Here is a 13,746-nt window from a genome sequence, read left to right as displayed (position 1 = left end):
TCCAGGTTCACTGAGATTTGTTTCAGCTCTTCTGAATCATCACCTTTGAATATCATTTCTGGCATGGGTATATCTCTTACATCTTCCTGGGTGAATACCGAAGCAAAGAATTCATTTCTTCTCTCTGCTATGGCTTTGTCATCCCTAAGTGCTCCTTTTAACCCTTGATCATCTAATGGTCCAATTGACTTCCTTGCAGGTTTTTAACCTCAAATGAAAAAGTTTTTATTATGAGTTTTTGCTTCCATGGCAAGCCTTCCTTATCAAGGCTTTACATCTGACTTGCCAGTGCTTATGCTATTTCCTGTTTTATTTATTTGGATCCCTTTTCCATTTCTTTTCTTTTTTTTTTTTTTAATCTTTATTTTCATGGTTTTCCAAAATTCTTAGTCAAAACTTGGCAAAGATGAAATGTTGAACAAAATATACGAATACAATACCAAATTATTAGCATCTTATAAGCAATTAGTTCTAATGAGACCTCTAAAGGGGGGTGTTAATATACAAGAAACCTCAATAGGCAATGACCAGAGTTTCAATAGATATCCACTAAATTTCTTTTATAAACACTTTCAGCAATAATTATGAGGAAATAGTTAAGGGACTGTTACGCACGCCGGCAGCAGCAGGCTCACGGCTTGGCCCCCTCACCTCTTTCAAAGTAATCCAGTGCCTGGTTCCTCGTCTCTGGTGGCTGTGGGCCGCCGGCTTCCGTCCTCGGGCCGCCCCAGGTGCCTCCGGCTCTGCTACTACTGCTCCTGGTGCTCTGCGCCAGGCCTCTCCGTGTAGCCCGAGAAGAGACGTCGTTCCGACCAGCACCGCACTCCCCTCCCTAGGTGCGCATGCACGCACAATCAGACCTTAAGTAGGGCCCACGGCAGGAACCCAGCCACAGTCCCCGGATGATGACGTCAGCGGAGCTCTGGAATATAAGGCCGGGCCCCGCTACCTCAGATTGCCTTTGCAGCAGGTCCCCTCGCTTGTCAAGTGCTTGTTGTTTCTGCTGTTCCTGGTTCCTGATCCTAAGTATCCTTCTACCTGTTTCCTCGTTCCTGTGTTCCTGTTCCTTCGTCTCATCTTCGGACTGCAGACCTGATTTGACTTCTGCATTGCCTGACTACTCCATTGCTTCTCTCTAGCCCTGGACCTCTGCATTGCCTGACTACTCCATTGCCTCTCTCCAGCCCCGGACCTCTGCATCTCCTGACTACTCCATTGCCTCTCTCCAGTCCCGGACCTCTGCATTGCCTGACTACTCCATTGCCTCTCTCCAGCCCTGTACTTCTGCTTCGTCTGACCATCCGCTTGCTTCTCTCCTCTTCTAGACCTCAGCCTTGCTTGCCACTGCTTCCAGATTGCCGCCAGCCCTGAATCCAGCTTGGTCAATGACGCCTCTTCAGCCCTTATCCTGGACGTGGCTTATTCAGGCTTTGGCCTGCTCTTGCTCAGGCGCCCCCTGTTTGACTGTGTTCCTATTGGTGCCTGGGTCTCTGGGACTCCACCTCATCCAGTACAGAATGATACCCTTACCTGTTGTTGTCTCTGGGCTGACCTCAATCCATCCATCGACTACCGCCGACGGAGGCCACCTAAGTCCAGCTGGCCCCAGCACCCAAAGGCTCAACCCGTGAAGAACGAGGGCTGGTATTGGTGAAGCACCAGCCGGCCTCCATCCATCAGCCGTCTCTGCTTGCCAACGGTGGGGACCCATAGGATCCCTCCTAAGGGTAGTGTCAACCCCCCCCCCTTCGCCCCCCGGCCCAAGGGTCCACCTCCGGTACAACAGGGGCTCTCTCTATTTTGCAAATACCCTTCTAGTTAATCTGGATCAAAAAACAAATATTTAAGAGAACCTAATTTTAATAAACATTTATATGGATACTGCAAAAGAAATGTGGCTCCTATTTCTAACACACGCTGTTTCTTTTGTAAAAAAAAAACTTTCCGTCTCATCTGGGTGGCTTTTGCAAGATCTGGAAATATTGCAAGCTGTTGGCCATAAAACCTTTTTCTAGAGCCCGAAAAACATTTTCTTGGTCTAAATTTTATCAGGTTCCAGAGCAAGTACCCCCAGTAAAGTAGCACACCCCTCAATATCTACTTGGGAATCCTGAAGTAAATAAGTTAAATTCTCTAGTGCATTAGGGTGTATGGAGGGTTACTCAGATGTGCACCAGATCTTGAGGCAATCCTTTTCCATTTCTTGAAAGATGTTATTTTAGATATTATAGACTCTCTCACCTCATATTTTAACCATGCTGGTAGTTGTTTAGTCTTCTGCCACCTTTTCTAATGCATGGAATACATCTAGTCTGGGCTTCCAAGATGGTATTTTAAAACAATGTCCATGCCTGAGCTAAACTCTTAACCTTTGCAGTTGCTTCTTTCAGTTATTCACTAACCATTTCCTCATTTTAGCATAGTCATCTTTTGAAAGTTAAATGCTGTAGAATAGAGATCTTTTTTGCACTCCCTCCAGTTATTAATTCAAATTTTATTAGTGTTGTGAACACTAATGCCAAGTGGCTCCAACACTGTTATCTCTCATACTAAATCCTGTGTTCTAATAAGGACTAGGTCTAAAATAGTTTCCTCTCTTGTTGATTCTTGTACCATTGCTCCATGAAGCAGTCATTATTTCATCTAGGAACTTAACTTCTCTAGAATATCCTGATGTTACATTCACCCAGTCAGTACTGGGTGAATGTAACATCTGCCTTCCAGCAGGTGTAACTTTGCCGACAAAGGTAGGGGGGGGGTTATATAGGGCCGGGGGGGGGTGGGTTAGGTAGGGGAAGGGAAGGGAAGGTGTGGGGGGCTGGAGGGAACGGAGGCAGGCTGCGCGGCTCGGCGCGCGCAGGCTGCCGATTTTGGGCAGCCTTGCACGCGCCGACCCCGGATTTTAATGGATACACGCGTATCTATTAAAATCCCGCGTACTCTTGTTCGCGCCTGGTGCGCAAACAAAAGTACGTGATCGCGCTAATTTATAAAATCCGGCCCTAAGGAAGTATTACTGGAAAACATACTGAAACTGTGAATAATTCACAAATGCAAATCAGCTTCTTCTCCCAATGACAAAATGAGCCATTCACATGCAAGTGGGAGATGGGGGGGGGGGCGGGGGGGAGGAGTGGTGTTGACTGAGTAACAAATCCAGCAACAAAAGAGTCCTTTCTACTGCCTACTTCACAAAGATTGGCGTCATACACCACATTTTTGCTAATGTAGGTGGGTCTAGGGCTTGAAAAGTTTGGGAAACATCGTAGAGCCATCTTCTAGACATGAATCTCCCTCTCGCCCTCTACTTGCACATCTCAAGTGTAGACACATCTCTTTTCTAGGCATGGATTTAAATCCTATTCATAAGCTGTATGTTGTTAGTGGTGGTATTATAATCAATTTTTTTTTTTACTGAAGATGGCTGAATTTCTTGATTGAAAGTGTGCATTTCTTATTATGAAGCTTCTGTATTATTCAGTTGCTTCAGTGAGTGTTAACTAGGTATACAATTTTAAATTAGTTTTGTCTGTGAATGTTCCCCCAACCCCACCCCAGAAGCACTTTAGGAAACATAGATCTGGGTTTTTCCTCCTTGGGAATGTCTGCTGGCTGAGACTCTATGCCTGAAGAGAGGTCAGAACAAAGAGCTACTTTTTCTCTCTCTACAGCTGCACAATATCTGTTGTCTGTGGTCTGTTGCAAAGCCCTCTGATACGGCTGCATAGCTAAAAAGAAGTAAAATGCCATTTGGGCATGACGAGCTCTATGTTCAGCATGTCCATTTTGTCATGCAATTAGTTAGAATCCTAGGAACAAATTAATTCAATTTAGGATTTGTTATACAAGAGCTGATTATTAAATATGATTATAGGTATCAAAATCACATACAATCTTCATGGTGATGCTTATGAATTCACAAAATATGAAGACTAAAATAAGAATAAGGTCTAAGATTAATGCATAAATAATGTCATTTTGGGGGGAGAGAGAGAAATATATATATATATATATATATATAAAATTTGGGGCAGATTTTCAAAGGCTACGCGTGTAACATACGCGAATAACCTAAGAAAATATGCCCCTGCGTGTACTGAGCCTATTTTGCATAGGCTCGGTGGCGCGTCCAAGCCCCAGGATGCGCGTAAGTCCCGGGGCTTTCAAAAGTGGGCGGTCCAGGGGTGGATCCGCGGACACGACAGCGGTCTGGAGGCGTGTCTGGGGCATGTCCAGGGGGTCAGGGGGCAGTCCAGAGGCTTGATGGCGGGTCAGTGGGCAGTCCAGGGACGTGTCCCGAGCCCTCCTCCGTTCCGGCCGTGTCGGGGGTTCGTGCGCCGGAAGCCTGCCGGTGCACACAAGATACGCCTGCCTCTGGCAGGTGTAAGAAATAAAATAAGGTAGGGGAGGATTTCAATAGGGCTGGGGGGGTGGGTTAGATAGGAGAAGGAAGGGGAAGGTGGGGGGCCGGAAAAAAGTTTCCTCCAAGGCCGCACCGATTTCGGAGCGGCCTTGGAGGGAACGGGGACAGCCATCGGGGCTCCCCTTGGGCTTGGCGTGCACAAGGTGCACATGTGTGCACCCCCTTGTGCATGCCGAGCCCGGATTTTATAACATGCGTGTGGCAGCACGCGCATGTTATAAAATCGGGCATAGATTTGTTCACGCCAGGTTGCGCGAACAAATCTATGCCCGCGCATAAGTTTTAAAATCTGCCCCTCAGTGTATTCTTTTCTCCTCAGCTTATCTTTAGTGATAAAGGTTTCTTTCAAGTTCCTGTGATACACTAGGAAACTGTGCCCATTTCATTGCAAAATAGATCTAGCAGCTATTATTTGTGCTTCTCTAATCACTAGTAGGCTAGTTTACTGTAACTCACTCTATCAAGGTTTGCCATAAAGTTTTCTGAAATATAGCTCCTCCAGAATGCAGCCACAAAGATCTTGCAGGAGACCAAGTCTAGCGATCACACTATGCAAATTCTGGAGGATCTGAATTGGCTTCCAGTTTGTTGGTGAGTACAGAATAAAATATTATCCATTATATTAAAATATTTAAATAGGATAGGTCCTGCTTACTTCTCAGTAATTTCTTAGGTACCAGGCAGATGGTTGTGTTCATCACAGCAATATTTGTGAATTGTTTCATCTCTTTCAGTGGCTAAACTTGTCAACAGACCTATGTAAAATCTTAGTTCATAACTGTACTTCCTGATACAAATCAATCAAAATATTAATGAGTACTAGTAATCTCCCAAATGTATCAGCAATAGGGTATTTCAAGTGGGAAAGTCCTATGCCTTATGTTGTAAAATGGCTGCAGTGTTCTTTTTTCTTGACCCATGAACCATTGATCACTATTTTTCTATGCTTGTTATTCTTAATTCCATGGTTTATGTTTTTGAAAACATGAATTTCATGACTATTTTTGATTAACTTTGTGTTTTTATTCATAATCTGTCAGATCTTTAAAACACCAAATCCCCAAATAGAAACTGTAGCAACATTGAAATGTTACTTAAAGTGAAGCATGTATGAAATTTTGCTCTGATACATTATACTTGATCTTTAATATGGTTTCTCAAAAAGTGAAACACCGTGATCAAGTGATATCTCAAAACATAAACTACAATAAATGTAGATCTTTCATTTGTTCACAGTTTGACCTTTAAACTCTCTGAGTTCCATTCCAGTTGCAGATTTTTATTAGTTTGACCTTTTTCTCCGTGGGAACTTACCCCAAATGGAGCCTTCTGGAGCCCTGTGTATTGTCATGTTGATAGGGGAGACATGAGGCTTCCTGTGGGTTGCTACGTTTAATCCCCCACTTGCCAATTGCCAGCTCACATATTGCATTGGTGTCTACTCTCTCTTATTGTAGAACACAGGCTGTGGCTTCCTTGGATTTCAATACTTCTTTGACCTGGCCAGTGGAGGTTTCCACAGACTCAACATTCAAGAAACTTTTGTAAGCAATAGAAATGCAAGTTGAAAATGAAAATTGATCAAGTCCATGTTCAAATGAAAAGCGCAAGATACTCTTGCTTAGCAAGCAATTGTCAACGACAAGTGTTGAAAGGTTGGATAGAGGGTCAGAGGAAGTGAGTGTAGAGTCTTACTGCTGTGAATCTCTTATTTTTCATGAAGGGGACAGTTAGTACTTTTGAGCATGGAAAAATCTACTTAACACTCAGGAATCGGTTATTGGTATTTATGACTGAATGTAACTAGTCTGGACTGTAAGTATTCACTAAAGGATACTTATAGGTAGCCAAAAATTGTCTGTATGCATGACATATAGTTTTGACTTAACCATATTTATTTCACATTACATTTTGGAAACCACAGATATTTCTATTCTAATTCAATTTGTTTCAATTGCATCTGAAACATATCTTAGAAAGAATTCTTATGATGTTTAATCAAGAAATGATATCTTTAAATCTACCTATATGCTAAGAGGACACATTTAAAAACCCATTTACTTGGGTAAACACTGATTTATCCAGGTAACAGCACTATGTAAAAAGTATGTACTGATGTAACAGAATTCTTTTCTATAAATGCTGTTTTTGACTTTTAGGGAAATCAAATTTGAAATCTGAATCTAGTGTTAAAATGACAAATCACACCTTGGTCCTCAAGACAATATGAGGTCAGCATTCAGAGGCCCTAATAATAGGGATGTGAATCGTTTTTCAAAGATTAAACTTATTGTCCGATAATTTTAATATCGTCTTAAATCATTATAGAACACAATACAATAGAAATTCTAACGATTTACTGTTAAAAATCGTTAAATCGTGTTAGTGCGCACTAACAGGAGTTAGTGCGCACTAACAGAAAATGATACAAATTGACACTTTCCAGGTCAGTAAAGGTCAGTTGGGAATGAATATGTATTCCTATTGGCTGGCTGCCCTCTTATCTATTGATGTTACCAAGGTTCCCACTGAGGTGATGGTTGGGGGGATGGGAAATGGAAATGGAAACTCAGGAACACTAACAGAAAATGATACAAATTATTGACACTTTCCAGGTCAGTAAAGGTCAGTTAGGAATGAATATGTATTCCTATTGGCTGGCTGCCCTCTTATCTATTGATGTTACCAAGGTTCCAACTGAGGTGATGGTTGGGGGGATGGGAAATGGAAACTGTTGGTAGTTGACAAAAAAAGTAATGTGATCAGTCAATATGACTAGAACTTGTGCCCTATTCCTGATACCAGGGGTGTTGTGATCTTCCTGCACTCAGTGCCCTATCCCTGATACCAGGGGTGTTGTGATCTTCCTGCACACAGTGCCCTAACCCTGACACCAGGGGTGTTGTGATCTTCCTGCACACAGTGCCCTATTCCTGATACCGGGGGTGTTGTGATCTTCCTGCATGCAGTGCCCTAACCCTGATACCGGGGGTGTTGTGATCTTCCTGCACACAGTGCCCTACCCTGATACCAGGGGTGTTGTGATCTTCCTGCACACAGTGCTCTAACCCTGATACCAGGGGTGTTGTGATCTTCCTGCACACAGTGCCCTAACCCTGATACCAGGGGTGTTGTGATCTTCCTGCACACAGTGCCCTAACCCTGACACCAGGGGTGTTGTGATCTTCCTGCACACAGTGCCCTATCCCTATTAATACCAGGAGTGTTGTGATCTTCCTGCACACAGTGCCCTAACCCTGATACCAGGGGTGTTGTGATCTTCCTGCACACAGTGCCCTACCCTGATACCAGGGGTGTTGTGATCTTCCTGCACACAGTGCCCTAACCCTGACACCATGGGTGTTGTGATCTTCCTGCACACAGTGCCCTATCCCTATTAATACCAGGAGTGTTGTGATCTTCCTGCACACAGTGCCCTAACCCTGATACCAGGGGTGTCGTGATCTTCCTGCATGCAGTGCCCTATCCCGCCTGCATTACTAGTGAGAGGCTGGCTTCACAGACAGGGGGGAGCTGCCTGACCCTCAGTCCAGACTTCCCCCATGTCCCAGCCAGTGAATGGTGTGTGGGTGAGGGGGGGGGGGAGGATGGTGAAGTCTGAGACAGCTCCCTCCCTGCATTACTAGTGAGAGGCTGGCTTCACAGACAGGGGGGAGCTTCCTGACCCTCACTCCTCCCCTCCCCCATGTCCCAGCCAGTGAATGGTGTGTGGGTGAGGAGTGGGGGGGAGGATGGTGAGGCTGAAACAGCTCCTTCCCTGCATTACTAGTGAGAGGCTGGCTTCACAGACAGGGGGGAGCTGCCTGACCCTCACTCCTCCCCTCCCCCATGTCCCAGCCAGTGAATGGTGTGTGGGTGAGGGGGGGGGAGGATGGTGAAGGCTGAGACAGCTCCCTCCCTGCATTACTAGTGAGAGGCTGGCTTCACAGACAGGGGGGAGCTGCCTGACCCTCACTCCTCCGGGGTGTTGTGATCTTCCTGCACACAGTGCCCTATCCCTGATACCAGGGGTGTTGTGATCTTCCTGCATGCAGTGCCCTATCTCTATTAATACCAGGAATGTTGTGATCTTCCTGCACACAGTGCCCTATCCCTAATACCAGGGGTGTTATGATATTCCTGCACACATTGCCCTATTCCTGATACCGAGATGTGTGCAAGAAGATCACAACACCCCGGTAACCGGGATAGGGCACTGCATGCAGGAAGATCACAACACCCCCGGTATCAGGAATAGGGCACTGTGTGCAGGAAGATCACAACACTCCTGGTATCAAGGATAGGGCACTGTGTGCAGGAAGATCACAACACCCCTGGTATTAGGGATAGGGCACTGTGTGCAGGAAGGTCACAACACCCCTGGTATCAGGGATAGGGCACTGTGTGCAGGAAGATCACAACACCCCGGAGGAGTGAGGGTCAGGCAGCTCCCCCCTGTCTGTGAAGCCAGCCTCTCACTAGTAATGCAGGGAGGGAGCTGTCTCAGCCTCACCATCCTTCCCCCCCCCCTCACCCACACACCATTCACTGGCTGGGACATGGGGGAGGGGAGGAGTGAGAGTCAGGAAGCTCCCCCCTGTCTGTGAAACCAGCTTCTCACTAATAATGCAGGCGGGAGAAGGCACTGCATGCAGGAAGATCACAACACCCCTGGTGTCAGGGTTAGGGCACTGTATGCAGGAAGATCACAACACTCCTGGTATTTATAGGGATAGGGCACTGTGTGCAGGAAGATCACAACACTCCTGGTATTAATAGGGATAGGGCACTGTGTGCAGGAAGATCACAACACTCCTGGTAATAATAGGGATAGGGCACTGTGTGCAGGAAGATCACAACACTCCTGGTATTAATAGGGATAGGGCACTGTGTGCAGGAAGATCACAACACAACATTCAGGTATGTGTTTAATTCCATGTAATACTTGCGCTGATTAATGTATGTCGGCCATTTGCCATCTTATGTCCTAACCAGCATATGTTTGTTTACAGTGTATTGTGAAAACTATTGCTCCCTCCCGATGCAGCCCTTGGCGAAACACGGGACCGTGTCGGGGGACGCGTTCTAAGCTGTTGCTACTATAAGTCTGTGGAGTTGCCGCTTAAAATGAATAAAAGTCTCCCTGCTCTGTAGAGCGTTTTGAAGAATCTTCATGGTTTGGACTAAATTTCTTTTCTGCACTTTTTGTTGGGGATATTATTGAAGTGCAGTAACTTGCTCTATTGTATTGTGGGTAATTGAAGTCTCCCATTATTATTGCACTACCAATTTGGTTAGCTTCCTTAATTTCTCTTAGCATTTCACTGTCCGTCTCACCATCTTGACCAGGTGGACGGTAGTATACCCCTATCACTATAGTCTTTCCCGACACACAAGGGATTTCTACCCATAAAGATTCAATTTTGTATTTAGTCTCATGCAGGATGTTTATCCTGTTGGACTCTATGCCATCCCGGACAAAAAGCGCCACACCTCCTCCCGAGTGCTCCTCTCTGTCATTGCGCTATAATTTGTACCCCGGTATAGCACTGTCCCATTGGTTATCCTCTTTCCACCATGTCTCTGAGATGCCAATTAAGTCTGTCATCATTCACTCCTATACATTCTAATTCTCCCATCTTACTTCTTAGACTTTTTGCATTAGCATACAAACATTTCAAAGTTTGTTTTTTGTTTGTATTTTCATTCTGCTTTTTAATTGATAGGGATAAGTTAGAAATTTTTAGCTCAGGAGAGGTTTTAGTTACAGGCACTTGGACTACTTTTCTAATTATTGGAACCTCACTGTCGGGATGCCCTAATTCTAGTGCATCCAGATCGGACTCGTTCTCTGAGAGCCAGGAGCTCTTTGCATCGCATGCACATGTACAACTCTCACCGGTGGGTAAAAAATCATACATGTGACACTCAATGCAAAAGACTGGGAAGCCCCCCTCTTGTGCTGGACTGCTGTCTTCATCTCAATTTTGATCAGTTCCTAGTTACATTTTAGGTTGCTATGGGAGTAGGAATGTGTCTAACGTCCTTTAAATGTATTAGTGAATTCACTATGTGTCTGGTAGTGGGTCTGATCGAATTCTCAATAAAGGTTTTGTTGGGTTTTTTGTTTTTTTTTGTGAAAGTGGCACTTGCCTATAAATTAAGGGATGACCTGGGGGTGGGAGGGTTGGGAAATACAAACAGTCTTAACTTCAGTTAGTCAGCCTGAGTGACTCACTGCTCTCTTGATTAACAAATGTTGGTGCCTATTCAAACCCAATCACACTACCTCAACACCTTTCCAAGGTGAGTAACTGAGCTGAACTATTCAACTTTTCTACTTAGGTATATACTGCTCCTAGCTTATTTCTAGCTTCTGGATACTTTTTGGGTTGGTTGTTTTTTTTTGTGGGGGGTTTTTTTTCAATACAAACACTCAGTTTGTATTGCAGACTTTTAAAAATAAACACACTACCTACTGCTACCTTATTGACTGACTATTTAAAAATACAGTCTAACTTGTTTATTCACTGCCTTTCTGACTGTTAAAGGCACAAACACACTAAATAATATTCCCAAATAGTTAACTTTGCCCCAATACTTTTAAAAAAGACAATGTCCCAAGCAAAAACTTACTGATTCCTTTCAGCCACCAGCAAGGTGATCCTCTCCTCTCAGGATTTGGTGAGAGAGGTAACAGTGGTGGGGCTGCTTGGCAATAGTGATCATAATATGATCAAATTTAAATTAATGACTGAAAGGGGAACAGTATGTAAATCTATGGCTCTAGCACTAAACTTTCAAAAGGGAAACTTTGAGAAAATGAGAAAAGTAGTTAGAAAAAACAGGCGTGGGCCTTGTTTAAAAGTAGCATCCTCGAAGCACAGACCAGGTGTATTCCATGCATTAAGAAAAATGGAAGGAAGGCAAACTGATTACCAGCATGGAAATGTTCCCAAATTTAGCTTAGCCGGTTCAGCACTGAGAAGCCTCCAGAAGATCTAACATCACTGAAGGGCCTGTCCCTTAATCTAAAAAAATACCCACCTCTACCAATCGCTCGGTCATTTTTAATGCAGGCTTGTCTTCGTCTGTTAAAGAAAGGTTCAGACTTTAAAATGTGTAAGGCTGAATGCACATCACCATTATATACAGGGAGGACAATAATGAAAGCCATTTCTGGGGGTAAAGCGCTCTTTTATCCACAGAAATAGGCTGTATGATTACTGTCCATCCTCTACACAAGTAAAGGTAGGAGCATATAACAAGGCATATTTCTGGTTTGGAGTTCGGACAGGGGAAAACTATAGCCAGAAAGCAAAGTGTTAGGTCCCTTTAAGGGCTGCAGCTGGAGAGCTAAGCCAGCTCAGGATTATGATGTCTGATTATGACATCACCATAGTAGAGGTTTGAAACCAGGCAACTCCTTTTTCTTTCTCTTTGCAACAGACGTCTTCTGTTGCTCCTAGGCTGTGATCCCTGTGCTTTGGTGTCGTGCTTCCAGTGTCTCCTGTGTCATCGTCCCTCCAGTGTCTCCTGTGTCTTCATGCCTCCAGCGTCTCTTGGGTCTTCATGCCTCCAGCGTCTCCTGTGTCTTCATGCCTCCAGCGTCTCTTGGGTCTTCATGCCTCCAACGTCTCCATGTTCCTGTGACCATCACTTCGTCTCTTCACTATCTGCCACAGACCTTCTGCCTGGACTATGCTGTCTCTTCAAGAGATTGGTTCCTATCTTGCTGGGTGAACGCTCTATATCTTCCTTCTCTTTCCTCTCTGCCCACCTGCCTTTGCTGTTCTTTGCTTTTCATTCCCTTTCTCTGTCTTGTTTATGCTTCCCCTTTTCCTTTCCCTTACTTCTCCTTTTAGCAAAACAGTTTTAGTGGTTAATATTATTTCCCTCCCATGTAAAATTCCCTTTAATTACCATTAGAGGGTCCCTGAGGGAGAGATAGAGCTGTGGGTTAATAGGGACAGACAGGGAGAGTTTGTAAAGCTAAAGAAGCCCAGCCAGTTGTACAGTCTGAGCTGATCCTATCAGCACCCTCAGAGCCGACTGAGACAGGTGCAGCATTCAGCTCTGCAAAAACATTCACTTAAAAACCAGTTGGAGTTACTGTGAAATTCCTTTTCTTCTTCCCCTGCTTGTAATACAGTCTTCATAACAAGCTCTGTTTATTAGCACTGTGGATCCTAGGTAAGTGAGTTTTTCAGTGATTCTTGTATTGTTTGGATGTGCCTTCTTCATTTGTCTGGATACTGTGAAACCCCAGGTTTAGGGAGTCCCAATGTCCTCAGAAAGCCCTCATGAAGGAGCAGGTGGTAGGGTACTTGGGAAACCCAGTTGGTGGGTGGGAGGTTGTCAGGAGAGAGGCACAAGTGCAGGAGCAGGCAAGGCCTCTGCAGTGCTTGCTAGGATCTTCAAGGTCCAAGCAAGTGAACAAGGGTTTAACCTCCGAGTGTCAGGTGAAGCAGCTTTTGCTTTACTTCTGCTAAGAATGTTTTATTCCAGAGAGGTAAAGGAAGAGATGTGATGTGTGCTCTTCATTCCTGCCATGAATATTTCATTCTGTGTGGCAGGGGCAGAGCCAGAAGCAGCACAGCTCTTGCTCTGTTTTCCCTGTGAACATTTAAGTGAAGGCTAAGCAATCTTGTATTGCTTAGCAGATAATAACGGGGTTAGCGAGCGGTAGGATAGGGTTAAATTATAAGTTAGGAGGGAAAGGGGAGGGGGAGAAAGTAAAGCTAAGGGGCCAATGAAAAGGAAGTATTTTGAATTGAGGAGCTGGGATTGGTTGGGGTAATAGTTAGTTAGGGCAGAGAGCCCTTTCGCGCCTCAGTTGGGTGCGAGAGGGCTGAGGGAGCAGGCTGGAATAATTTCCCTCCTCTCTCCCTTATGTTGTCTTTATTGATTGTCACAGTGGCGGGTAACCCCAGCCCAATATGGTTGATTTTGTTATGTGTTGTTAAAAGGCATTTGGGAGGGGGGGGCTGCTACATGAGGTGGCCAATGAGCAAGAGGGGGGCCGAAGCTCAGAGGCCGGGGTACTTACCCACGCTGGTGCGAGGCGGGGTAAGGAAATGGACTCTATGGGTGTAGCTCTACCACTGGGTCGAGGTGGGGAGCAAGTTGTTAAGAAGGGGATAAAAGGGGGGGGGTGTATATGTTGAATAGTGTATTAAGTGTTAGGGGCTCGGGTCATGTTATAATAAACTGCGGCCTTTATTTAACCAAAACAAACATTGTGTGGGATTATAAAGGGGGAGGGGAAGCAATTGAAAGCGAGCCTTGCCTCTCTCAGTTTTTCTTGGGGTGGGAGGCTGCAG

Source organism: Rhinatrema bivittatum, unplaced genomic scaffold (assembly GCF_901001135.1).
Source record: "Rhinatrema bivittatum unplaced genomic scaffold, aRhiBiv1.1, whole genome shotgun sequence".
Taxonomy (NCBI): Eukaryota; Metazoa; Chordata; class Amphibia; order Gymnophiona; family Rhinatrematidae; genus Rhinatrema; species Rhinatrema bivittatum.
This window is presented reverse-complemented; position numbering follows the sequence as displayed.